We start from the raw sequence: 26,547 nt of genomic DNA on the forward strand, positions 1-26,547 counted from the left end.
TGCTCTGCACACAGTAAGCGCTCAATAAGTACGATTGATTGGTGTTTTCTTTTTATTGTGTGGGGCGGTGGGGGAGAAAGATCTGATCCTAGGCCTCCAGGGGCTGGCTTACTGTGTTAGTATTGATTTGTAGGAAAGAACACCTATGACTCTCAAGCTTTTGCTTTGTTTTAGGAGGAAAGAGCTGGTCTAATAGAAAAGAGGTCAACCTTTATATTTGTAAGGAGATTTAAGTTGTTTCTGCAATCACTGCAGAAACAGATATCAACAATGATGTTTATCGAGTGCTTACCGTGTGCAGAGTACTGAACTAAGTGCTTGGGAGAGTACAATACGGTAATCAATCAATGGTATTTATTGAGTGCTTACTATGTGCAGAGCACTCTACTAAGCGCTTGGGAGAGTACAGTACAACTGAGTTGGTAGACACATTCCCAGTACTTAGAACAGTGCTTTGCACATAGTAAGCACTTAATAAACGCCATCATTATTATTATTATTATTCCCTGCCCACATCGAGCTTACAATCTAGAGGGGGAGACAAGCACTAATGTAAATCATTTATAATATACAATTTACAACAGAGTTGGTAGAAACATTCCCTGCCCACATTTTTAGGATTATCAGTTTTCATATGCATTTGTAGTTTTTGGAGCCAGTTTTCCTATGGATCATGCCACTTTTTAAGAGAAGAAACCAGTGGTAATTTTTTTTGCTAACTATTGTAATGAGTGGCCTATAGAACGAAAATTAATTATGAATCTGCTGTTGTGTTGTTATATTTGGATGAGAAAGAATTTTTCTTTCTCTGACAGCATTTACAAGTAACATGGAGTTAAAGACTTTAAATCAGAAAAATTGAAGTTAATCTCCAGTAGGTATATGTTCAAAGACTTGTTGCAGGGTTTTTATACCTAAACTCAAGCCAGTTGTTCAACTATTAATATCTGTATGGTAGAGAAGAGTAGATGCTAGAGGAACCTTGGTCTTTATTAAGAATTGTTGACATTTTGAGCTATTTCATTTGATTGCAGTAGGCAGGTAATACAATGTCTTTCTATAAAGGACTGCAAGAATAACCTAACTTTCATTATTAAAATAATATGTATTCCATAGCTTTGTTTAGATGGCTGAAAAATGTCTCCTTCCACTACATCATTGTGAGAGCATTTAGTAATTAAATGAGCTAAAATTACATTTAAGTCATGACCTGATAGAGCTGAGTAGCCCGAGAGGTGCGCAAGTGATAACCCTTGTATTCTTTTACCTAGAGCTGACTTTTATTGTGGAGAATGGATTAGAAATGATTCTGTAACCTTTGAGGAGCAGCTGCACAACTTTAATGGAGTTTTGAGGAAGTATATTTTTTGAATTGCTTAAATTAACCTTTTAAATAATTGGCCTCAGTGTTTTAGATCACTAGTTTCTGTTGGTAACTTCAACAGGGTATAAGGAACCTGTCCTCATCCTTGGTTCACTGGCCCCCGTAAAGGGGGAAAAAACCCTTTTTTTTAGAACCTTTGCTCATCATTCTTTTGGAGGAAATTTGGGGGTTTCTTCTTGATTGCCCAAAAAGCATCATGGAAAGAAAAACACTTCTTAGACTTCTGAATTTGACTCAGAATCGATTTTTTAGAGAAAGCTTTGCCTATTGTAGGCAATAACCTCAAAGGCGGAAATGATGTTTGAACCATGTTGTTCAACTTGGTGGCTTTAGTATCATTTTTATTCAGTACATCTGAGCTGTTTTCTATGATTCTTGTTAAGCACCTACTTTGTTCCAAGCATTGTGCTAAGCGCTGGGGTAGGTACAAGACAATCAAGTTGGACACTCACAGCCTCAGTAGGAATTAGAACAGGTATTGACTCCCCATTGTATAGATGCTGAAATGAGGCACAGAGAAGTTGTTACTTCCCCATGGTCACACAGCGGGAGAGTGGTGGATCTGGAATTAGAGCCCAGGCCCTCTGACTCCCAGGCTTGTCTATTTCCACTAAGCCATGCTGCTTCCCAATGTCATTTTCTTGAAAGTATCTTATTTCGGAACAGTATTGCCAATTTAATAGAAGCAATTATTGAAAAATACCTGATCACAAACACTACTTTAATTTCACTTTTGGAAGTCATGAATGTTTGCATAAAAGGGATTAAAAGAAACTGAGGAAACATCCAAAGAAATGCTAACCATTTGGTATTACAAAAAAAAATCACGCCGGCACAGTAGAGGATGGTTTAAACTAGAATGACTCAATTTTGTGTCTTGAAGTGACATGTCTGTGACATGAATTGTTGGTGTAGTAGTCTCTCAGTGACTCTCTTTTGAGGTAATGGGAGTGTGCCTTTTAAATAATATGGCTGAGTGTGTACGCATAGCACTGAATTCTGAACACGAGCAGAAGCCCCTTGTGTACCCCTTATTGGCATTTTCAGTTTATTTTGTATGCACATCAAATCTGTGAACTTAGCAGTATGTTAATTGTTTAGATCTGTCTCTAATACTGTCTATGAGACCTGTGTTGTGTAAAGGTTTCAGGCAGAAAACTAGCTTCCAAATGAAATCATTTGAAAGTGGAAAGGGGGTGGCTTCATCTCTGGGCTCTTTTCAAGGCCCCATTGGCATTTGTAACTACATTTTTTAATTTGAGCTACTACCAGATGGGGCATTGCTGCAGTTTTTTTACCAACTGCTTAATTGATTGATTACCACTTTAGATCTATTATTCTGCCTGACCATTTTCAAGTTTAGGAGGTGATCCGAGAGGTTGGGCATGGAACGTGTCTGCAAATTCTGTGGTCTTGTACTCTCCCAAGCACTTAGTACTGTGATTGGCACATGGGAAACGCTCAATAAACACGATTGCAAGATCCCGCCAAGAGTGTAGTGAGTGGGTTAATGACCACCATTCTGCTGCCACTGCTGTTCTCCCCGCTGCTGCTGCCACCACCACTTCTCTGTTTTCACTTTACTGAGACACAGCACAAGTTCCTGCTACTTTCGTACAGTAAAGGGGCTTGGCTGAGGAAGAAAGAAGGGAGGACCGTGCAAATTATTTTGGTGCCAAAGGGGAGAGGGGCCAGAAATGACATTGGCTTAGGAGTATGAAGTGGAATGAACCCCCTATCACAGGTGGAGGATGATTCAGGCACCGACTTAGCACCTTGGTCGGTCGGTGCTAGAGCATTGTAGCTCTGCTTCAAGTTTCCAAAGTCAGATGATGGTCATTTATTCAAACCAACTGCCCTTTTCCTTCTTGAAGCTTGTCCCCTTGGGTGTGTTTGGTTTTTGTTGTTGTTGTTTTGTTTTTTTGTTTTTTTTTTAAAACAACATCAAAGAAACTGGGGAAAGTGCAAGGAAGTGCTTGTTTTTCCACTTAGCCCTCTTCCCGGTGTCTTTCTTGTCCGCTGGGTTTCAGTGTTTGATGAATTAGCCAAAGGAAGAGGAGGAGGATTAATCCATTTCCCTTCAGAGTCATTCAGCTCAGGGCACTGCTGTTCAGTTAGTTGTGGGTAAGGAGCCTTTTATGTTCCCGTTGCTCAATTCTTATTTGCCATTAAGCTGAAAAATTAAATTTTTAATATAATTTGCTGGGCTGTGAAGAGAACTAATGAAGTGATGCTCTTTTTTTACTGTGCCGTTTCAGCTCTTGCTTTATTGCAATCTGTGGTATGGGAATGTCTGTGCCGCTGCCCAGCGTTTCCCTGTAGGGTAGTTTTGAAAGGAATGGGGTAAATGGATTGGCATCACAACTGGGTACTTCTCATCTGAAGGTATTAACTAAAAGATCTGTTAGATGGCAAAGGACTTTTTTTAACGAAGGGGAAGAGGATTTGTTTGTGGGTGAGGTCTGAACTGGTGGTAGAACATGTGAAGATTTTAGCTACAGTGCTAGGTTTTATTACTTAGAAGCTAGTATATCTTAGAAAAATTAGTGACTCTTCTTACTGACTGAAAAAAGCAGTGTTTGAGCCTGTGAGGAAGAATCGATTGAAACAGTGGGGGCACAGCCTCTTGCCAAATCGTGCTGCTTTTTTCTTCACACATCCCATATCTGCCCCTTTCTACATCCCTAAAGCCATCGTTTAAACTTCTGGTCAACCATCAACGATTGCATCACCTGATCAATTTTTGGTCATCAGCACCCTGGCTCAAACTGTCATCTTCACCATTCAGACTGACAGTGCCACCACCCTCCCTTCCTGAGAATTTGAGGGTTGCACTATAGATTAGGGCCCAGATCCTTGTTTCCAAGCCTTTTGCCAAGTCTCTTGAAACTTGCTCACTTTCCTTTTTCACTTCTATTTTTCTTTTACCCTCAAACAGATTTGCTTAATGTTCCCTTTGCTTGATGATCCAATTCAGAGTGAAGAACCTTTTCCCTTGCCACACTGTAGACCCGGAATACCCTCTCATGCCAAGTAATGCTTGCAGTTTCCCCTCCAAGAATAGGTGAGATTCCCAACTCCAGTGAATCCCCCTTCACTCCACAGTAAGCACTTATTTTATTTGAGCAAAGTACATTGTCATAGAGGGAAGAAAATCATTTTCTGGTCTGTGAACCTTTCTCTTAAATTTTGCCAAAAGGAATAAGGTTTCACTTTGGAGGAAGTGAACAATCTAAACTAGTAGTTTTTCATTATGGGTGAATGTACATTGGGATTGTATAATTCCAGGCCAAGTCCTTTAATGCTGAACAATCAACCCATGGGAATACTTTCATCTTAATAAATCTCCTAAATTAAGGGTCTTTGTGGAGCAACTGAGTTTAAATGATAGGGATTCGAGTAGCTGCCATATTTTAAAATTGATCACTTATGCATAGTGCTTTGACAGCTCTTCCTGTGACTGAGTGAAGGACTGCTGGTCAAGTGCATTGCAAATTTGGCAAATTCCAGCTGACATTATAGTAACTTCTACTTTGTTACCTTTTTTTTTATTTTAAGTGGATGGGGAATCTGGTCTAAAGGAAGATCCAAGGAAAGATGGGAATATTGCTGGACTGAGTGGTCAGTAATAGAGGCAAGTGGTGGTTGGGCCAAATCTGAGTGGAAAAAAAGGAAATGATCAACTTGGATTCTGGAAGGGATACCAGAATTATTTGAGATGGGAGACAAGGAGTGGGACATCTGGATTCTAGGTGAAGGAAGAGGGAAGTATTGAAAAGGTAGGGAAACTAAAGGAGGGGTAGAAGGGCAGAACCTGGCATGCAGAACTCTTTTTCTTTCCATGTTACAGCACCATCGGCTACATAGAACTGCTTGGAACTGTGAAAGCGAGTCCTGGCTTCCACGCGTTCAGTCTTCCCACTCAGTGAACAGTTGGCTGCTGACAGATCTCTGGCTTTGACTTCTTCATAACCCACTTAATTGGTGAAGAAGTGGGCGGAGGAGTGTGCTTGAGCAAAGGCTCCTCTCATGGAGCATAGGCAGGAAAAGGGAGAAGAACATGATACTTGTATGCCTCTGCAGCACCACGAAAGTGCTCCAGCAAATGTAGAAATGGGGATTTGTCTAAAACTGCAGCTGATGCTTAGTGTTTCACTTCCTGGTTTGTGGAAAATTGTCATTCACCCTGCCAACCAGTTGTATTCATTGAGTGCTTACAATGTGCAGAGCACTATACTAAGCGCTCGGGAGAGTACAGTAAAACAGTGTTGGTAGACCTGGTCCCTGCCCACAAAGAGCTCACTGTCTAGAAGGGGAGACAGATGTTAATCTAAATAATCAATTATGAATATCTACAGAAGTGCTGTGGGGCTGAGGATGGGTTGAATATCAAGTGCCAAAAGGGGTATAGTTTCAAGTTCATAGATAACGCAGAAAGGAGAGAGAGTAAGGGAAAAGAGGGCTTAATTTGGGAAGGTCTCTAGGAGGAGCTGTGATTTTTTATATATTTTTTTAATAAGACTTTGGAGGTAATTTCAATAGCTGGAGAAATTTCAATAATTTCTGATTCTGCCGTTAAGAGGAAATTTCAATGGCAGGACCGAAATATACCCAAAATTATTCCACCTAGACCAATGAGACACCGCTAACCTGCCTGGCAAAGCATTCACCCCTGGTCTTGGGCAGCAATTTGAGGTACTGTGGAGGGCGTGTTTAAGGATGATGGACGATCAGATTCATTCATGTCCATATCCTATCTATCCGATTGCCACTGTGGGAGTATTCCTGATGAGGACTCTTGCTTGACGGTACTAAAATTGAAATCATTAATGATATGTAACTGCTATCGGGTGATGATTATTGCCCTGCCTTGGATTTTAAGCCACCTCACTGGACTAAAAAATGTTCCCAATCTCCTTGGAACAAAGACTTCTTAATTAATCTAAATTATTTTACTTTAAACTCTTTGGTTCATTTTGACAGTAAGTAGCGGTCTCTGATGGGCAAGACAAAAGCCAGATTCATTGATGGGGCCGAGGAAACCAGTCACCAGACTTCTAAAGGAGCTGCAGGGAGTTGTCTTCCAAAGTTGGAATAATATTTCTTGGGGTGAGAGTCTTCATCATCATCATCAATCGTATTTATTGAGCGCTTACTGTGTGCAGAGCACTGTACTAAGCGCTTGGAAAGTACAAATTGGCAACGCATAGAGACAGTCCCTACCCAACAGTGGGCTCACAGTCTAAAAGGTGAGGAAACTCCCCACCACATCCTCCCTCGCTCTCTAGCCTGTGGCAGCAGGGAGATGGGTTTGCTCACCTTTGGCCCCCAAAATAGGATTCCTAGAATGTAGGGGTGAAATCTGCAGAGCGTGGTTGAAAATGGAAGAGGCTCAGGACCCGGATAGCACGCCTGGAAGAAACCAGTCTGAGGTGCCTACTTCCTTTGTTTCTCTGGCTGAAACTGTTCCCCAAATGGCTATCTGTTTGACAGCTGCAGTTGGGCAGTTCAAGAGCTACGATTTTGCCAGAAGCTTTTCTGCAACGTGCGTTTTTTGCTACTAGAGCTTGGATTTTGAGGGGCCCGCTTCCCTCGTCTTCCTGACTGAAAGTGTTCTGAAAATGGCTATCCATTTGAGAGCGGCAGTCGGTCAGCCAAAGAGCCACACCCGTAGGACAGCCAGCCCAGGGCTTGGGAAACCATGATGCCTGTGGCTCAAGAGCTACAATTTCGCCATCAGCTTCTCTGCAACCTGTGTTTTTTTGGATTTTGGGGTAGCTGCAAAACTCTGCTTTCCTCAAGCCAGTTAATTAATGGTGCTGTTGAGAGCAATGTAACTGCCACCCCTGCCTAGTAGTATGTAAATGAAGTGCTTTACTGCTAAATTCCTAGCAAAGTCAACAGTAGCTTGGGGAGCCCTTCTTGATGATGTGAGTTTGTAGCTGGATGGAGGAGTAACTTTGTAAAGATGCTAACTGCTTTGTGTGCCTATGCTTATTACTTATAAAGCACTTAGTTTTAAAATTATTTACCACCCCGGGAAAATAGGCAATACTTATCCCTATTTTACAGTTGGGGAAACTTATTTACCACCCTGGGAAAATAGGCAATACTTATCCCTATTTTACAGTTGAGGAAAACGATGGGCAGTGTAGATTAGAGATCACTCTGTTCCGTGCATTGGGTGAAGTTCGTTTTGTGGGTAACCTGTTGCATCAATAAATATGATTGAATGAATGAAGTGGGCAGGGGCCTGCTTGTGCTGTTGGTCTGGAAGGTACATATCTAGTCTATTTATTTTATTTTGTTAGTGTGTTTGGTTTTGTTCTCTGCCTCCCCCTTTTAGACTGTGAGTCCACTCTTGGGTAGGGACTGTCTCTATATGTTGCCAACTTGTACTTCCTAAGCGCTTAGTACAGTGCTCTGCACACAGTAAGCGCTCAATAAATACGATTGAATGAATGAAGTGGGCAGGGGCCTGCTTGTGCTGTTCGTCTGGGAGGTACATATCTATTCTATTTATTTTATTTTGTTAGTGTTTTTGGTTTTGTTCTCTGCCTCCCCCTATTAGACTGTGAGTCCACTCTTGGGTAGGGACTGTCTCTATATGTTGCCAACTTGTACTTCCCAAGCGCTTAGTACAGTGCTCTGCACACAGTAAGCGCTCAATAAATACGATTGAATGAATGAAGTGGGCAGGGGCCTGCTTGTGCTGTTCGTCTGGGAGGTACATATCTATTCTATTTATTTTATTTTGTTAGTGTGGTTTTGTTCTCTGCCTCCCCCTTTTAGACTGTGAGCCCACTGTTGAGTAGGAACTGTCTCTATATGTTGCCAACTTGTACTTCCTAAGCGCTTAGTACAGTGCTCTGCACACAATAAGCGCTCAGTAAATACGATTGATTGATTCTCTGCCTCCCCCTTTTAGACTGTGAGCCCACTGTTGGGTAGGGACTGTCTCTATATGTTGCCAACTTGTACTTCCCATGTGCTTAGTACAGTGCTCTGCACACAGTAAGCGCTCAATAAATACAATCGACTGATTGATCAAGCTAATAATTGGGTTCCTTCCCAACAGAGTGACTTTGAGTAGGTATCCCAGCAAGCGCCATTTCCACCTCATACTTCTGTACATCATAAGACATGCTGTGACTACCCCTACATGGAGGTTGTAATCTAGCCCACTGTTGGGTAGGGACTGTCTCTATACGTTGCCAATTTGTACTTCCCAAGCGCTTAGTACAGTGCTCTGCACATAGTAAGCGCTCAATAAATACGACTGATGATGATAGTAGCAGCAAGTATGCCGAGAAGGGAGTTATGGAGATATCCTCAGCCCAGTGCTGTGCCTAAGTGCTGAACCTCGCCACACAAAAGGGAAGCCCAGTGCCTGAAACATCCAGAACAACTGGCAAGCAACTTGCAGATGAATCAGTCATATTTATTGAGTGCTTACTGTGTGCAGAGCACTGTACTAAGCGCTTGGGAAGTACAAATTGGCAACATACAGAGACTGTCCCTACCCAACAACGGGCTCACAGCCTGGAAGGGGGAGACAGACAGCAAAACAAAACAAGTAGACAGGTGTCAAAACCAAAAATATAGAATGCTTCACGAATTACAAAGAAATGTTATTGAGATTGCAGCGATGAGCACAGCACCATCCCCAAATATTTCAATCAATCAATCGTATTTATTGAGCACTTACTGTGTGCAGAGCACTGTACTAAGCGCTTGGGAAGTACAAGTCGGCAACATATAGAGACAGTCCCTACCCCATTCATCTTTTGATACCTGTTACTTGAGAAGCAGCGTGTTCTAGTGGAAAGACCACAGGCCTGGGAGTCAGAAGGATCTGGGTTCTAATCCCGGCTCCACCACTTGATGATAATAATAATTATGGTCTTTATTAAACGCTTACTGTCTGCCAAACACTGTTCTAAGCGCTGGGGAGGTTACAAGGTGATCAGTTTGTCCCGCAGGGGGCTCACAGTCTTAATCCCCGTTTTACAGATGAGGGAACTGAGGCACAGAAAAGTGGCTCGCCCAAAGTCACCAGCTGAAAAGTGACGGAGCCAGGATTAGAACCCATGCCCTCTGATTCCTAAACCCATGCTCTTTCCACTAGGCCATACTGTCTGCTGTGTGACGGTGGGCAAGTCATTTCACTTCTCTGTGCCTCAGGTATCTAATCTGAAAAATGGGGTTAACCATATTGTCCCCAAGCATGCCATCATTTTGCCTCCTATTTGCAGTGTTCCTTGTAATGGGCATCTCCCCAGTTAGGGACCTGGAAAAAACCAAAACATTACTTTTTGGTAGTTCTTCCCCTTTCCTCATATCCCTTTATTCTCCTGAAGCTGCAGATGGTTTTCTTGTTGAAGTACTGGGGTCGGTTTTAAAGGTTGGGGTATCAGATTGTTGAAATTTGTATTGAACTTAATACTCTGTTCCTATTCTCTTACCCTTGGTCTTGTTATTGGAACTAAAATCTGGCATAGTAAAAATCTGCACCACATTTGGAACTCCACCGTGATAATCTAAACAGCTCCTAAATGGCTAAGAAGGCTAGACGGGTTTTGTGTAAATAAAGATCACTGTTTAGAAATATCCCTAGGATTTTACCCCTATCCTGCAGTCCGGAAAGAGCACACAGTAAAGAAAACCACAGTACATTGTGGAGAGGAACAAACCAAACTGATTTTTCAAGCATAACCTCATAAGCTTGGTCAACTACCGTGCTACTGTGATGAATAAACCATTTGGGTCAGTTGATCAATTTAGACAAAATCGTAAATCCGTTTGTACCTACCCCGTCTTATAACAGTGCAAGACTTACTTTTCAATTCAGTATAAGTTTTTAGATAATAGCGTTAATATCAGAACTGTCCAACAGACAACCTCTCCCCATCTTCAAAGGCTTACTAAAAATCAAATCTCCACCAAGAGGCCTTCCCCAACTAACCTTCACTTACCTGTCTTAGCTTTCCTTTCTGTCACCTGGGTACTTGGGTCTATTCCCCTTAAGCACTTTGATTTTTCACTCCTCCCCCAGCTCCACAGTGCTTATGTGCACATGCATCTGTAATCTTTTATTGTCCGTCTCCCCCCCATAGTCTCAAAGTTCCTCAAACTACCCTCCCAGGTGCTTTAGTACAAGTGTTTGCACACAGAAAGTTCCCAATACATGCCACTGATTGATTGCATCAGAATTGGGTCAGTAGGTTTTTTATATCTGTTTTGGTTTAAACCCTTTTTTTGCAATTCAGATGTGTATCTTCTCCCTGGGTATCACCAGAGCATGGTGCATCCAATTCCAATGCCATGACACAGTTTTTATCGGTTTGTCCAGTGTTATCCAGTGCTAGTCCTTGTGCTACAAGTGAAGCCATACCTTCTGGGTAGTGAAATACCATCGTGGTGCTGTTCCCTGGTCAGAGTGGGTACAATGTGAATGGCGACACCTATAAAATAGCAAAGAAGCAAGGTGGAGAAAACTAAAAACCCACACTGCACCACACCAGAAGCCGAAACCCCCTTTTCTGGCTCAAAAGAACCCAGAAAAGCGGGTACAATGTGAGTGGTGACACCTATAAAATAGTAAAGAAGCAAGGTGGAGAAAACCAAAAACCCACACAGCACCACACCAGAAGCCGAAACCCCCTTTTCTGGCTCAGAAGAACCCAGAAAAGTGGATGTAGGTGGTAGGTCTTATTCCAAAGACCAGGAATAAGAAAAAAAAAAGCCCTCCTTGGTTGGAGGTAGATGAGTGAGGAAAGTGAGGGAGAGAGAGGGAGGGGAGGATCAATCAATCGTATTTATTGAGCGCTTACTGTGTGCAGAACACTGTTTATGTCCACTAAAAACCCACACTGCACCACATCAGGAACAGAACCCCCCTGCCCTCCTGTTGCCGTGATTCATTTTGTTCAGTTTTTGCGAGAAGCAGCATAGTTTAGTGGAAAGATCATGGGCTTGGGAGTCGGGGGACGTGGGTTCTAATTCCAGCTCCGCCACTTGTCTGCTGGGTGACCTGGGGCAAGCCACTTAACTTCTCTGTGCCTCAATGACCTCATCTGGAAAATGGGGATTAAGATTGTGAGTCCTGTGTGGGACAACCTGATTACCTTGTATCTACCCCCGTGCTTAGAACAGTGCTTGGCACATAGTAAGGGCTTAACAAATACCATCATTACTGTTATTCACTCTTGTTGAGTGAGGTGAGTATCGCTTCCAGGATTCAAAATATTAGCAAACAGAAGGGTGTGGGAATGGAGGACCCACGATCCTGAAGGTTGGGAATTCGAAAAAGGAATTTAAGATATGTGGAGACTGCACACATGTCACATTCTGTTTCATGTTAACCAGGAGGCTTGAGGCAAGGGAACCATACATCCTCCCCGAAAGCCGCCCACACCCACTCCTTTTCCTGGGCTAAACAAATGGAGGGACACGGAGGTCAAACAAAAAAAGAACAAGCATAAAGGAAGGGGGGGGATTATCTTTCTTGCTGCTCTCCTGCTGCCTAATCCTGAAGTAAAGCTTAAATTAGTAGGTTCAAAAACCAAATAAAAGGGCACCTCAACTTTATCAGGCATTTATAGTAAGTGGAATTTACCACAAAGTTGTGCCACCAGAAAATATCATTAGATTACTGAAAGGGTTGAATAAATTCATAGGTGAAAGATCCAAGATTAGTTAGAGCCATCCCCTCATAAAGCCCTTCTTTTAGCCCTCTTTTACTATTGCTGTTCCATATCAATGGTATAACAGGCCGAATATTTTCTCCTGTCTGAAGACACAAAACACTGTAGATTTACAGAAAGGTAATCTGGAAAGAAAACTCAATTAAAGGAGGTGACCCAAACCTATTAGAAATGACTTTACAAATCTACAAATAGAGTTGGCTTCATCAGTTGGTCTGGGGAGCATGGATATAATGATATTCCCGAAAGATAAAAAGTCACCCTTAAAGGTAACTCAAAACATAAGGAATGAAGGAGAGGAAAGACCCCAGTGAAAGTGACCAAGTGGAGATCTCTCGGGTCTGTCAGCTCCTTGTGGGCAGGTATCATGTCTAACTACTCTATTTTATTATATTCTCCCAAGGGCTCAGTTCAGAGCTTTTTACAGAATAAGCACTCAGTACATACCATTGATTAATCAAACTGAAGCTCTGGCTGGAAAAGGAGAATGAAAGAGGAGGGAAAGTCAGAGTCTGTACAGCATATAGAACTCTGATTTACATAAGCCTGTTGTTGGGTAGGAAATGTCTCTATTTGCTGTATTGTACTTTCCAAGCACTTAGTACAGTGCTCTGCACATAGTAAGCGCTCAATAAATCCAGTGGAATGAATGAATGTTCCTATTAGGTCAAACAGACCATGATGGAAGGAGCGTGGGTCTGGGAAACAGGAGTCCTCCGTTTTAGTCCCAGATCGGAGAAGCAGCGTGGCTCAGTGGAACAGAGCCCGGGCTTTGGAGTCAGAGGCCATGGGTTCAAATCCCGGCTCCGCCACTTGTCAGCTGTGTGACTTTGGGCAAGTCACTTCACTTCTATGGGCCTCAGTTCCCTCATCTGTAAAATGGGGATGAAGACTGTGAGCCACACGTGGGACAACCTCATGACCTTGTATCCCCCCAGCGCTTAGAACAGTGCTTGGCACATAGTAAGCGCTTTATAAATGCCATTATTATTATTATTATTATTATTATTATTATTATCTGCTGTTACTGTTTGAACCGGGCAAGTTGCTTAATTACTGGCCAGTTTCCGATTCTGGAAAATGGAAGTCATACTTGCCCCTCCCTAGCACACACAGATATTTTGAGGACCAGGTGAGATAATTTAATAGCCCTGCAGAAAAATTTAAAGGCTCTACAAATTCAGGTATACCACTGCTGCGATTTTTCACAGAGTACAGTTAAAGTGGGCTCGGTGTCTCTGAGAAAACCCCCAGATTCCAGGGAGAGAATGGGACATGAGAGGAGCAAGTCTAGATTTAAATGAAAGCAGGAGAGATTTTGATGGGATGTAAGAGCCTTCTGACTCGGTGACAAAATGCTGCAGTTGGATTTCGTGGCAGAACTTTAAGAAAAGACTGTTTAAGAGGAAGCAACATGGTTTATTGGGTAGAGCACACACCTGGGAGTCAGGACCTGGGTTCTAATCCTGGTTCCTTTTAGACTGTGAGCCCACTGTTGGGTAGGGACTGTCTCTATATGTTGCCAATTTGTACTTCCCAAGCGCTTAGTACAGTGCTCTGCACACGGTAAGCGCTCAATAAATACGACTGATGATGATGATGGTTCCACCACTTGCCTGCGGTGTGACCTTAGGCAAGTAAGTCACTTAACTTCTCCGTGCCTCAGGTTGCTCATCTGAAAATGGGAATTAAGACTGTGAGCCCCATGCAGAACATGGGCAATGTCCAAACTGATTAACTTTTATCTACCCTTGTGCTTAGTACAGTGCCTGGCACGCAGTAAGTGCTTAACAAATGCCATAAAAAAAAAAAAGAAAAAAAGAAAAGGGTAGTAGTCATCCATATACCCATGTGTTTGGTTATTCATCTGCCCGGAAGTGGGGATTGGGCCAAATGATCTTTCAAAATTCTAACCAGCTCCAGGATTTTGATCGGGGATTTGCACGTTTTTTCCTTCTTCCTCCTGGGGTTGGGAGGAATGACTGTGCTTCAAGTGGCTAAGGCTGAATCACTTCTGTTTTTTCTAGATGTTGTTTTTCCCTCCCGAACCGTCTGTTCTATTTGTCTCCTTTCCTTGTCGTCTGACATTTTTTCAATCAGTGGTATTTATTGAACACTTACTGAGTGTTAAGCACTTAAGTGCTTGGAAGAAAGCAGTAGTGTCAAGAAACATGTTCCCTGCCCTCATTGATTTTAGGATCTAATAGGGGATACAGGCTAAAAATTATTTATATTTAATTAGAAAATTAGAACAGTGCTTTGCACGTAGTAAGCACCTAATAAATGCCATCATTATTTACAAGGAGTGAAAGCATGAAGAAGAGGTCAACTTGAATTTGACATGGACAATTTGCAGACACCTTTGGGGCTTCCTCCTATATGTTATGGTCAGTGTCCTTTCCTGGTGTAGCGTCGAACTCTTGGTTGAAAGGCTCAGTCCACATATTCTCTGAAGAATATCTGAACTAGAGTTGGATAATTGTAATTTACTCAGCATTGGTTACTAAATTCTTTGGCTGGTAAAATCCTGTACCTGACAGGAAGACTAGGTTAATATTGTTTATTTTCGAAACGGAATGAAGAGGATAGCCGTGACTAAAGAACTGTGTTTTGGGAAGTTCTAGCTTGTTTAGTCTAAGGAAAAACTTGGACAGATTTTAACCTAATATATTTTCTTGGGTAGTTGAATCTTCCCCTGTGACCTTGGAACTATTCCAAATGGGCTGTTTGTTATTTGTCCCTATGGTAATTATGAAAGTGAAAATGACTGTCTGACCATCGGGTAGTAAAATCTTACTTTGCTTAGGGCCTTGTTTCATCCCCATTACAGAGGAATCTTTGAGTTCAGACCGAAACTTCAAAATGGTCTTGGCTTAATCCACGTCGTAGTATTCTGGATTAATCCTATCCTGAATAATTTGTTGCAGTGACTGTACGTTCATTCATTCAGTCGTATTTATTGAGTGCTTACTCTGTGCAGAGCACTGTACTAAGTGCTTGGGAAGTACAAGTTGGCAACATATAGAGACGTGCTCTATGAATAATATAAAAGGCAGCGCTTACTGTATACAGAGCCATTTATCATCCATAAACATTAATCAGTAACACATTCCAGATTAACCATGTGCAGAGATGGGTTGGGGAGGAAGTAAAGTTGCATTTGGAGCCTTTGTTCTGTCAAATTGCTCTGGGGTTTAACCTTGGGGGACCCGGGGAAGGGAGGTAAGTGGCGGCAATAAGTCTCGGTCCATTATGTCAGAGGCAAGAGGGGAGTGGGGCCGATTAAAGTAAAATAGGATATTTCAGTATTAACTCAGTTGTGTGTTCTCCGTTTGACTGAATTCTCAGGCTCTGGAGCAAAAGTGGCCAAGGTTGCCGGTGACAGTTGGTACTCTGGGAAAGAATGTGGCATTGCCACTGTCACAACAGAACTTCCCAATCTCTATATTGGCCACATGCAAGGCTGGGGGAGACAGAGAGGCAGTGGTAGACCCCTTGGAGAGGGAAGTAGGGTGGCTCAGTGGAAAGAGCCCAGGCTTGGGAGTCAGAGGTCGTGGGTTCTAATCCTGGCCCTCACACTTATCAGCTGTGTGACTTTGGGCAAGTCACAGTCAATCAATCAATCAATCGTATTTATTGAGCGCTTACTGTGTGCAGAACACTGTACTAAGCGCTTAAAAATAAGTAATGATGGCATTTGTTAAGCGCTTACTGTGTGCAAAGCACTGTTCTAAGCGCTGGGGAGGATACAAGGTGATGTGGTTGTCCCACGTGGGCTCACAGTCTTACTCCCCATTTTACAGATGAGGTAACTGAGGCGCAGAGAATCAATCAATCAATCATATTCATTGAGCGCTTACTGTGTGCAGAGCACTGTACTAAGCGCTTGGGAAGTACAGGTTGGCAACATATAGAGACAGTCCCTACCCAACAGTGGGCTCACAGTCTAAAAGAAGAGAAGTGAAGAGACTTGCCCAAAGTCACACAGCTGACAATTGGTGGAGCCGGGATTTGCACCCATGACCTCTGACTCCCAAGCCTGTGCTCTTTCCTCTGAGCCACGCTGCTTCTCTATCTTATCTGTGCCTCAGTTACCTCATCTGTAAAATGGGGATTGAGACTTTGAGTCCCACGTGGGACAACCCAATTACCTTGTATCTCCCCCAGTGCTTTAGAACAGTGCTCAGCACATAGTAAGTGCTTAACAAATGCCATTATTATTATTATTACCCCCTACCCTTGGAACTTGAGAGCATCAATTAGCCATTTTGGACACAGTCAGCCAATCTAAAGCAGCCTGCATAATCTGCTTTTGAGCTAGAGTATGTCCTTAGAAGTTTTATGTCAATGAATCTTTTGTGGTTATAAAATTAAAAACATAAAGAAGGTAAATTTATAATAATGGAGCAGACCTAGCAGTTTGTGTTAAATATTACAGGGTAAATACGGAACCTTCCACATTCAAGCTGCATATGAACGCAAAGACAGGTTTGAGAGTACCATGTACCTTCCTGCATGGTAAACATGTTTAAATACATACAAGAGCTGTTTTTAAAACTGGAATTTATCTGCCATAATAATAGCAATAATTGGTCCTCATTAAGCACTTACTGTGTGTCAAGCTGTGTAGTAAACCCTGTGGTAGATACAGTTAATCAGATTGAACACAGTCTAAATCGGAGGGACTATTTTTCCCCATTTTACAGATGAGGAAACAGGTACAGAGGGCAATAATAAGTGCTTACTATGTGCCAAGCACTGTACTAAGCGCTGAAGTAGGTACAAGAGATCAGATTGGATACTATCCCTGTCCCATAAGGGGCTCACAGTCTAGGAGGGAAAATAGGTATTGAATCACCATTTTATGATGAGGGAAAAGGTACCAAGAGGTGAAGTGACTTGCCCAAAATCACACAGCAGAACCGTGACAGAGCTGGGATTAGAAACCAGGTCCTCCAACTCCTAGGACCATCCTCTTTTCACTAAGCCCAGCCACTTCTCTGAACTAACCTTATACTTTTTCTAATAAATGTTTTTAGCCACTGATGCCGATGGCTGCACAGGCAGCCTTCGCTATTCCCAGGAGTTTTGCTCTAGATAACACCGCAGTTGGCAAAATTGTGAATGTTGTCATTAAATAAATGGAGAAAGGGGAGCTAGCTTTCCTCCCCATTAGGGACTCTCTGATAACATGGTGTAGAAAATGAATTTTTGGTCGAACATATGTTATTTTGATGTGATAATGTGAGTTTTTAGCAAGAGCTAAATCAGATAAACAGAATTTTTGAGAAAACTAATTTTGTTTTGAATGGTATTATGCGGGGAAAGTAGTTTTGTGTTAGGCTGCAGCTGAATTAGAAGTCTACTACTACAGGGAACTAGGGGAAAAGTCATGGGGTTTTTTGCTTTTTTGCAGTTTAAAGTCACAGGAATTCTAGAGACTGCTGAGAACCATGTGTTGGTGCACATAAAGCAGATGTAAAAGCAAATGAAAAAATTGTCTAGGACCAATTTTGTTTTCTAGCACATACCCCTTTTCCCTCTTCCCCTTCTTCCTTTTCCTCTTCCACTTCCCCATCCTCCTTTTAAAGTTTGCTGGATTTGCCTTCCAAACATTCTAAGGGAGGATTAGGGTTGTAATTCCGGTGGTATAAAATTGCTCTTTCTTCCTTCATGGGGCAGACGCAAAAAATAAAGCAGAGTATATTTCTGTTCCTGTAAAAAGAATTTGAAAGCAGTCTTTTTATTCTGTCACCTCAGCAGATATGGCAGACTTTTAGCGTTTGTAGTGTCTTCACAGGAGATCTAGGGGTTGAACTACCTTCACAGGAATCCCCTCCAAGTTTGAATGAGGGGCCCAGGAAGCAGCAGGCTTGAATCTGCCCTCTCTTAATCACCTGGCAGTGCTGCTAAATCCAGAAATGGTACACGAGCTTGTTACCTGTGCCTTTGCCATTCCCCGAGAAGGCTGGAGAAAAAACACCTTGGTCCTGAGAGCTCTACATTTGGGGATTTCTGGGTTTATTTGAAAAAGAGTTTGGTAGGAGACAGTTATACGATAGGGGTCATATTCTGCCTCCTCCCCACCTCCCCTGGTCTCTACACCCCTGATATAACTGCCTATTGAAGTAGTGTGACTTAGTGGAAAGAGTTCGTGCCTGGGAGTCCAAAGACCTTGGTTCTAATCCTGGATATGCCACCTGCCTGCTGTGTGACCTTGTACAAGTCACTTAACTTCTCTGTGCCTCATTTTCCTCAACTGTAAAATAGGGATCCAGTACTTAGGTTGTGAGCCCCATATGGAACAGGGAGTCTGTGTCCAACCTGATTAATTTGTGTTTATTCCAGTGCTTAGAACAGTTCTTAACACATAGCACTTAACAAATACCACTGAAAGAAAAATGGATTTGGAATTATTGAGGTAAATAACCGGGAGAAAGTACAGAGGCCTTGGACTAGCATTTACCAGGGGAAGTTTATGTGCGCATAGCCCTTGCTCAAGTGAAAAGCTTATTATCCGAACAAATTGGAACTGAAGTGGTCAGATAACCGAAAGTACAGTTAAACAAAACTGGGTTGGGGTTTCCCAGACAAGCATGCGCTCATTGGGATGGTGGTGGGAGGTGGCTGGGGGTGGTAGCCAAACTTCATTTTTTTTTCCATCACTTATCTGAACCAACTCTGGTTTGAATAAGTAGTCATTTTAGGAGGATAATTGGCATCCCACTGTATTTTCAGAATTCAGGCACATGTCCTTGCCAGCTCGCAGTGCTGCAGATCCTAAGTGGTTATTACCTTATGATTCAGTCGATGACGAGGGCTGGCTTTAGAATGAGTAATCCGTATGTTTTATGTTGACCGTCTCTGAAACTAATGTGAACCATTTGCTGTCTTGGGTAGAAGAAAGACAGCACTGAAAGCAGAACAGTTGGTGTTTCTCTTTTCCTGTCCCCATCTGTTAAGCCATTAGTTCACTCACTGGGTTTAGCGAATGTGCTGGAGAAATTCTGGAAACTTAGCTTTTTATCTTTTCTACAGTGAAGATCAAAAAATGAAGTATCATTGAAGTCTAAAATACTGTGTCTTGAATTACTATGCAGAAGCTACAGTGTTGTCCTAAGGTATGACATTTTAGTACAGGTGGAAAGCAAAACTGGAGGAATAATTGGGAAAATTCATACTACTACAGGAAAGGGGGGAAAGGTTTCCTATTTCCCCTTCCTTTCAGTAAGAATGAGTTTAGAACAATTCATCAAATCCAACTTTTTTTCTTATGAAGCAATCCATATTTTAAAAAATAAACTGAAGTCCTTAAAGGTCCTTATTTATTTTACTTGTACATATCTATTCTATTTATTTTATTTTGTTAGTATGTTTGGTTTTGTTCTCTGTCTCCCCCTTTTAGACTGTGAGCCCACTGTTGGGTAGGGACTGTCTCTATATGTTGCCAATTTGTACTTCCCAAGCGCTTAGTACAGTGCTCTGCACACAGTAAGCGCTCAATAAATACGATTGATGATGATGATGATGATGTTTCCAGGTTTTAAAGCTGGATCATCAGTTTCTCAACACTGATAATATGAAAGGGGATAACGTTTTTAATTCTCAATGACTGTATTTCAGGAAGCTTTACCCAGAGGTAGCAGAATGAGTATAATCAGTATTTATACTGAATACATTATTAAAATGTGTCCAGCTAAAATATGGTTTATTTTGATAGAAAAGATGTGTTTGAATGTTAGGAAGAACGTGTATTGGTATGGCATACACTTTTAATATTTGTATATTACATTTTCAAGCAAATGGATAGTTTTTAAGCATGAACAGAAATCTTTCAGAAAGATTTAAAAGTAAATTGGTTGAACTTATCTGGTCTTATATTTCAAAGTTATTGAGATTTGAGAGAAACAAGTGTTTGCGTATAGTTCTGAAGCCATATTAGGAAGGGTGATGGTGTGTGCTAGAACCCATCCACAGAAGTTGAAACTTATGTTTAGGGAGAATCTCAACCTCCCTCCCATTTTGCTTTTCATAAAGTCGTTTAATGGAAAAATCCCAGCACAAACCAGACCCTCCTTAGAAGTAGAAGATTTAGTTTAATGAGGCTAAGGCAAGACTTATTTTCTCTCCATTGGAAATATTTTAGGATTCCAGAGTGTATCCTTGGTATATACTGTTCGATTGTGAGTAGTGTTTACAAAATTCAAATCCACCATTTCTTTTAATTTAAGCAAGGTTTTAATGGTAAAAGAACCTGGTTTTCTCCCTTTGTGCCATGCTACCAAGAATACATTTCCTAGTTCTGCTTCCCTGTCCTAAAAGAACGATCCAGAAAGCTGCTGCCTGTCGTAGTTCTGGAATTTAGCTAGAATCCTGTAAATTCGGATTCCGTTTGTGTGATAGATAGGAGTGCCACTTTTCATGGCAGAATAAATCCCCAATTTAGTTTATTTTTGTGTTTGTTTTTTTTTCAAAAGGAATTTGTACATGTGTTCCATTTCTCTTGATCCTGTTTTCCCCACTTCAAATCCCTCAGGAACTTTGAAGAAATCATTTCAGAAACACATGCAATGCGGGAACCAACAAGCCCAGTGCAGAGATCAGGAACATTAAAAATGACTCTTTAGGTTCTGAGTCATACTGTCATAGTCTTATTGCTCTTTGGCACCTCGTTAAGTCAACCTGCTGCTCCCTTTGGGTAAAAGGAGTTTAAGCTCAATTAAATGGGATCGTGAAGGGCCAAAGTTTGGTAAATTGGAACATACCATAGTTATATTCAAATAATATCTAACTGCCGTACACTGATTTTTGAGGAGGAAATTAAAGATTATTTTACCACCATATAATTCTAAGGAGCAATAGTAGTGCTCTCTTGAGGAGGTTGAGAGTGTGACTATACAGAAGGATGAGGAAGCTGAGTTCCTATTGAATGCAGCACCTGGGAGAGTTCAGTAGAAGTAAGAAAAATGATCTTCCTTCTCCTCCCCTTTCCTCTTCCTTTCTTCTTTTTCCCCCCTTCGCTTAGTTGAATGTAAGAAAAGTTGTGTGGAAAAACTGGGGCAGTTATGCAAGTAAATATGCTTACACTTCCACTACCTTCTTGTTGGTCTCCCTGTCACTCCCAAAGCCATTCTATCCTACAAACTTGAGAAGCAGCGTGGCTCATTGGAAAGAGCACGGGCTTTGGAGTCAGAGGTCATGGGTTCGAATCCCGGCTCCGCCACATGTCTGCTGTGTGACCTTGGGTAAGTCACTTAACTTCTCTGAGCCTCAGTTCCCTCATCTGTAAAATGGGGATTAAGACTGTGAGCCCCACGTGGGACAACTTGATCACCTTGTATCCCCCCCAGCGCTTAGAACAGTGCTCTGCACATAGTAAGCGCTTAACAAATGCCATCATTATTACAAACTGCAGCAAGAAATTAACTGTCATTTAGATTAGGGGTCTGCAACCCATGATGTGGGAATCATATTTGTCAATCTTGGAACTAGATGAAACTCTCGAGCCAGGATGGGAGAGGTATGAGGTATTTAAAATAGCCACTCGGGGCCTCAGACTAAGTTGAAGAGCACCTGCTGAACACTCAGTGCACAATACAACAATTACAACAGGGTATGCAAGAGGTGTGAGGGATGGCATGAGGCTGTGGGGCTCCATCTGACCTATTGCTGCTAGGGAGGGGAAGCTATTAATCAGTTTTCCCAATCAATCAATCAGTCGTATTTATTGAGCGCTTACTATGTGCAGAGCACTGTACTAAGCGCTTGGGAAGTACAAATTGGCAACACATAGAGACAGTCCCTACCCAACAGTGGGCTCACAGTTTTCCCAGAGCCCTCTTCTTGGCAGATGCCAACTCGCAGGTAGCCAGGGACCCAATTCCCTGCCTTTCCGTTCCTCACTCCAGGAGCAGCCCGAGTGCTACAGCACAATGACAGCACATTGGGCACCCTGGAGCGAGGGTGTTTAAAAGAGACTCACAGTGAAGTAGGCAGCATTAAAGTCTGTTTTTAAATTGTATCCAAGAGCTGCCCAAAGATCTCAGTTTGTGTGGGTCTTTGGCACCAAGAATAATAATAATAATAATAATAATAATAATGGCATTTATTAAGCGCTTACTATGTGCAAAGCACTGTTCTAAGCGCTGGGGAGATTACAAGGTGATCAGGTTGTCCCACGGGGGGCTCACAGTCTTCATCCCCATTTTTGCAGATGAGGGAACTGAGGCCCAGAGAAGTTAAGTGACTTGCCCAAAGTCACACAGCTGACAATTGGCAGAGCTGGGATTTGAACCCATGACTCCAAAGCCCATGCTCTTTTCCAGTGAGCCACGCTGCTTCTCTAATAATAATGATGGCATTTGTTAAGCATTTACTATGTGCAAAGCACTGTTCTAAGTGCTGGGGAGGATACAAGGTGATCAGGTTGCCCCACGTGGGGCTCCCAGTCTTACTCCCCATTTTACAGGTGAGGGAACTGAGGCACAGAGAAATTGTGACTTGCCCAAAGTCACACAGCTGACAAGCGGTAAGGCAGGATTAGAACCCATGACCTCTGACTCCCAAGCCCGAGCTCTTTCCGCCGAGCCGTGGCAACTTCCCATTAAGTTACTGACCCTTGATCTAGACGTTCATTACGGAAGTTCCCAATTACTGCTCAACTTTAAACACCTGGCCATGAATTTCAAGGACCTCCAATAGCTGCTTCCATCCCTAACTGCCCTCTTGTCCTACCCCAGCTGTTATTCTCCAATTTCTCTGCACACAGTAAGCGCTCAATAAATAAACACGATTGATGATCTCCTCCTCCTCTTTCCCTTCTAACTCTCCATTTACCCAATAGCCGTCACAGCCTTCTCAGGCCTGGCTTCCCCTCTCCTCTTTGCCAATTCAAATTCTTCCCCTCCTTCAGAGCTTTATTAAAACCTACTTCGTACCTGAAGCCATCCCTAATTAATGCTGCCTCCCCCCGGTTAGCTCAACTCCAGCTTCTCCAGCCCTTAAGGTATTCCATTTCAACGTAGCTGAGTAAATCTTGGTGTATACAGAAATTGTACAGTTGAATGGGGCTAAAACATCTCCCTGAAAGCCAAATAAGGTTAAGCAGAACAATTTGTGTGGGAGACGTTCAAAGAGGTACATGATGTATAAATCCGAATAGGCTGGTGGACCACGTGGCTAATTGGTACTGTGTTAGACAGGTATCTTTAATGATAGCAAGAATCCCTTTGTTGCAGTCAGTTGTTACCAGTTGATTTCTTTATTCCCCCTCCATCTCCACCCCAGCTCCTGCCACCGTTCATTCATTCATTGTCGTATTTATTGAGCGCTTGCTGTGTGCAGACACGGTACTAAGCGCTTGGAAAGTACAGTTCGGCAACATATAGAGACAGTCCCTACCCAACAATGGGCTCACATTCATCCTCCCGTCTCCAACACCAAACTGTGGTTTAATGTCTTTCTTAAAAAACTTGTCCTCAAGGCTTTGGGGAGATCTCAGTCTCCCCAATCCAAACATTAAACCTGTCTTTAAAAAAAAAGAAAAGTAGGTCCATTTCTTTGCTCCTGTCTGACAGATCTCACCCCAGCTCTCGTGGTCAAGGGATAGGGGAGGTGGCAGGAAGTGTGACAGAGATAGAAACAATCATCGCCCACTTTCCTAAAGGCCTATGGCTTTGGGGAACTGTTATGGAAGATGGGGAAAGGGCATGGGAAGGCACGTTCCCCAAAACTGCAGGGATAGGAGTGTGAACAGGGGAGTAGTTTTTACAAAGGTGGAAGCTCCTTGTAGGCAGGAAGCATATCACGTCTTTGTTTTGTACTTCCCAAATGCTTAGCACAGTACATTGCACCCAGCAGGTGCTCACTACTTTTTTTTAAAAGGGGGCTAAGGATAGGGCAGTGTGATTAAAGAAAACAGTGGCTTACTGTACAGCTGACTTAAACAAGGAAGAAGTTTCACTTAGGAACAGAATACAGGCCTGGGAATCAGAAGGATCTGGGTTCTAATTCCTGCTCCGCCATTTGTCTGCTGGGTGACCTTGGGCAAATCACTTAACTTCTCTGCCTCAGTTGCCTCATCTGTAAAATGGGGATTAGTATTGTGAGTCCCATGTGGGACATGGACTGTGTCCCTCCTGATTAGCTGTACCTACCCCAGCGCTTAGTACAGTGCCCGGCACATAGTAAGGGCTTCACAAATACCATAAAAAATGGGAGATTCTCAGTTCATTGACATGAAGCTAGTGAGTATGCGTGACTAATGTGTAAGTGGTTAGTTCAGTAGGTAGATTTTTCAGTAATTACTTTAAATGGCCCCTGGATTTTCAAGATGGTTATTTGGGGTGAATTAAATTTTTGGCTTCTGTTGCGTAAACATTCTCTCACTTATGGTAGCTAATTAAACCTTTGAGACAAAGGATTGTAACCTAGTGGAGGAGATGTAGTTTAGGCTAAGCATGTTATCCCAAAAGTTTTTTGTTATTTTTTAAAATGAGGCTTTTTACTGATACAACAATCAGCATCAAAGAATGAACTTCAAACTCTATATCAGCCTTGCAGTTGTGTAAAAGACCCATTAGAGAGATGAAGCAGTAATTAGAGGAAGACTCTTAAGATTATCATGGGTGCTTAATTTGGATGTCAGTGATAGAAATATAATGCCATTTGGGCAGCACAATGAGCCAAACTTTCATTTTCGATGGAAGGACCTTGCTGTGAGAACTCATCTTTGATTTCAACAAATTTTAATGTAAGTTCACCTAAGTTTTTAACACTAATGATCCTATATATATATCCAATGTCAGGTCTACTATTAGGGGTAGGAGCGTAGTGGGATAAACCATCCTAACCTCGTAGGAGGAGCATGGGCCCGGGCACCTGGGTTCCAATTCTGGCTCCGTCACTTGCCTGTTGTGGGTGACCTTGGGCATGTTGCTTTTCTGTGCCTGAGTCCTCATCTGTAAAATGGGGATTCAGTATGTGTTCTCCTTCCCCCTGAAACTGTGGTGTCCCATGTGGGACACCACGCAAAAAAATCCCACAGTTCTTATCACCGAATGCAAGTTGGTGTGGCAGACAACGTTCCTCACGTATTCTCCCGAAATTGTTCATCTTCCAGCAAATTATGTCAGCTTTGTAGACATGAGGATCAGGCAATACAGAGCTGCTGAAGTGGTGCTATGAAGGATTGGGTGGGCACTGCACTGTCAGATCCAGATTCAGGGCTATGGCAATACAGTTGTGTCTTTTTTCTGTTGGGTGGGCCAACAGATCCTGGCCCAAACACGATTTCACCCTTATAGTCCCGTGAGATGCCCACTGACCCACTGGTGGATTCCTGGGTTGCCAAGCTGGATAGTGTGTGGGAAGAAATGTGGCTCAATTTTTGCTTAACCCAAGATTCTGGCGCAAGATGTCTCCATGGAAACAGTTTTTGTTCAGCAGTTGAAGTAGTTGAAAGTATTTCGAAGTCTCTGAAGTACTTGAAAATACTTTGTAATTTGTCATGGACAGATTGCATCACTAGAGCAACGGGGAAAGGAGACTTTTCTTGGCACCACTGGCAAGTAAAGCAAGTGGTAGCACTGATAGTAATGGTATTAGTTCACAGAAAACTTTCCTGATACTACAGCAATCTACAATATATTATAGTAAGAATACACACACAGACACACACACACACAAAATCAGGTGGCAAGGATCCTGGCTTAAGGTCATTTTAGGGTGAAGGTGGAAAATAACCAAAATATGTTTATCTTCCTGTCAGTCTTTGGGTGGAGTCAGATGTAAAACCAGTATATTGTGGTGACTTTGCTTCAAGTTTGTAAATGACAGGGTGTTTTTATAATCCTGCTGAAACCAGTTTAGCACCTATCTGGTTTCGGGTAGATCGACATTGTGCTCTACTAAGTGGCATTTTCTGCCTTATTTTGTAGATCTTTGGCCTTGACTAGAAAGGGTAGGTTTCTCACTGATTAAAATGAGCTCTGGAATATTTATGAAAGAATGCTAAGTGAGAGAAGGCAGAGCTTCTCTGCCTGTTGGAATCCTAGAAGCCCCTAAGCTTACATACCATGTGGCTATCTTTCGAAATAATCATTTTTTGATTATTTAAAGGCTTCCAGGAATCCCCGGTTTATGTAGGTGTGAGGATAGCTAAACTGGTTTTCTGATTGCATTTGTTTTTACTTAATATTTCCCTAGGGAGTTAACTGTTGGGGATTTATGATGGCATTGGATTACTATTCCAAGATTGTCCATCTCCATACCCTGTAAAGAATGAACTGCCCTAAGAAGAGAACAGACCTGCTTATTTGCAGAGTAAAAGAGACTTATGAAATTTTTCATCCTTGAGAAAAATATGAATAGTATGTTTAATTCTGGCAAAATGCCCATTCTATTATGTGGAAGGCCTACAGTACTATTTTGGGACATCCATTTTATGGCTTTAATTAC

General features: G+C 42.3%; 1 protein-coding gene across 9 annotated transcripts in view; it reads left to right on the top strand.

The window, feature by feature from the left end:
- Window positions 1-26,547, top strand: part of ABI1 (abl interactor 1) — a 102,460-nt gene that overhangs the window by 12,477 nt on the left and 63,436 nt on the right. The window lies entirely within an intron of this gene.

The sequence above is a fragment of the Tachyglossus aculeatus genome, chromosome 13 (genome assembly GCF_015852505.1).
Source record: "Tachyglossus aculeatus isolate mTacAcu1 chromosome 13, mTacAcu1.pri, whole genome shotgun sequence".
Taxonomy (NCBI): domain Eukaryota; kingdom Metazoa; phylum Chordata; class Mammalia; order Monotremata; family Tachyglossidae; genus Tachyglossus; species Tachyglossus aculeatus.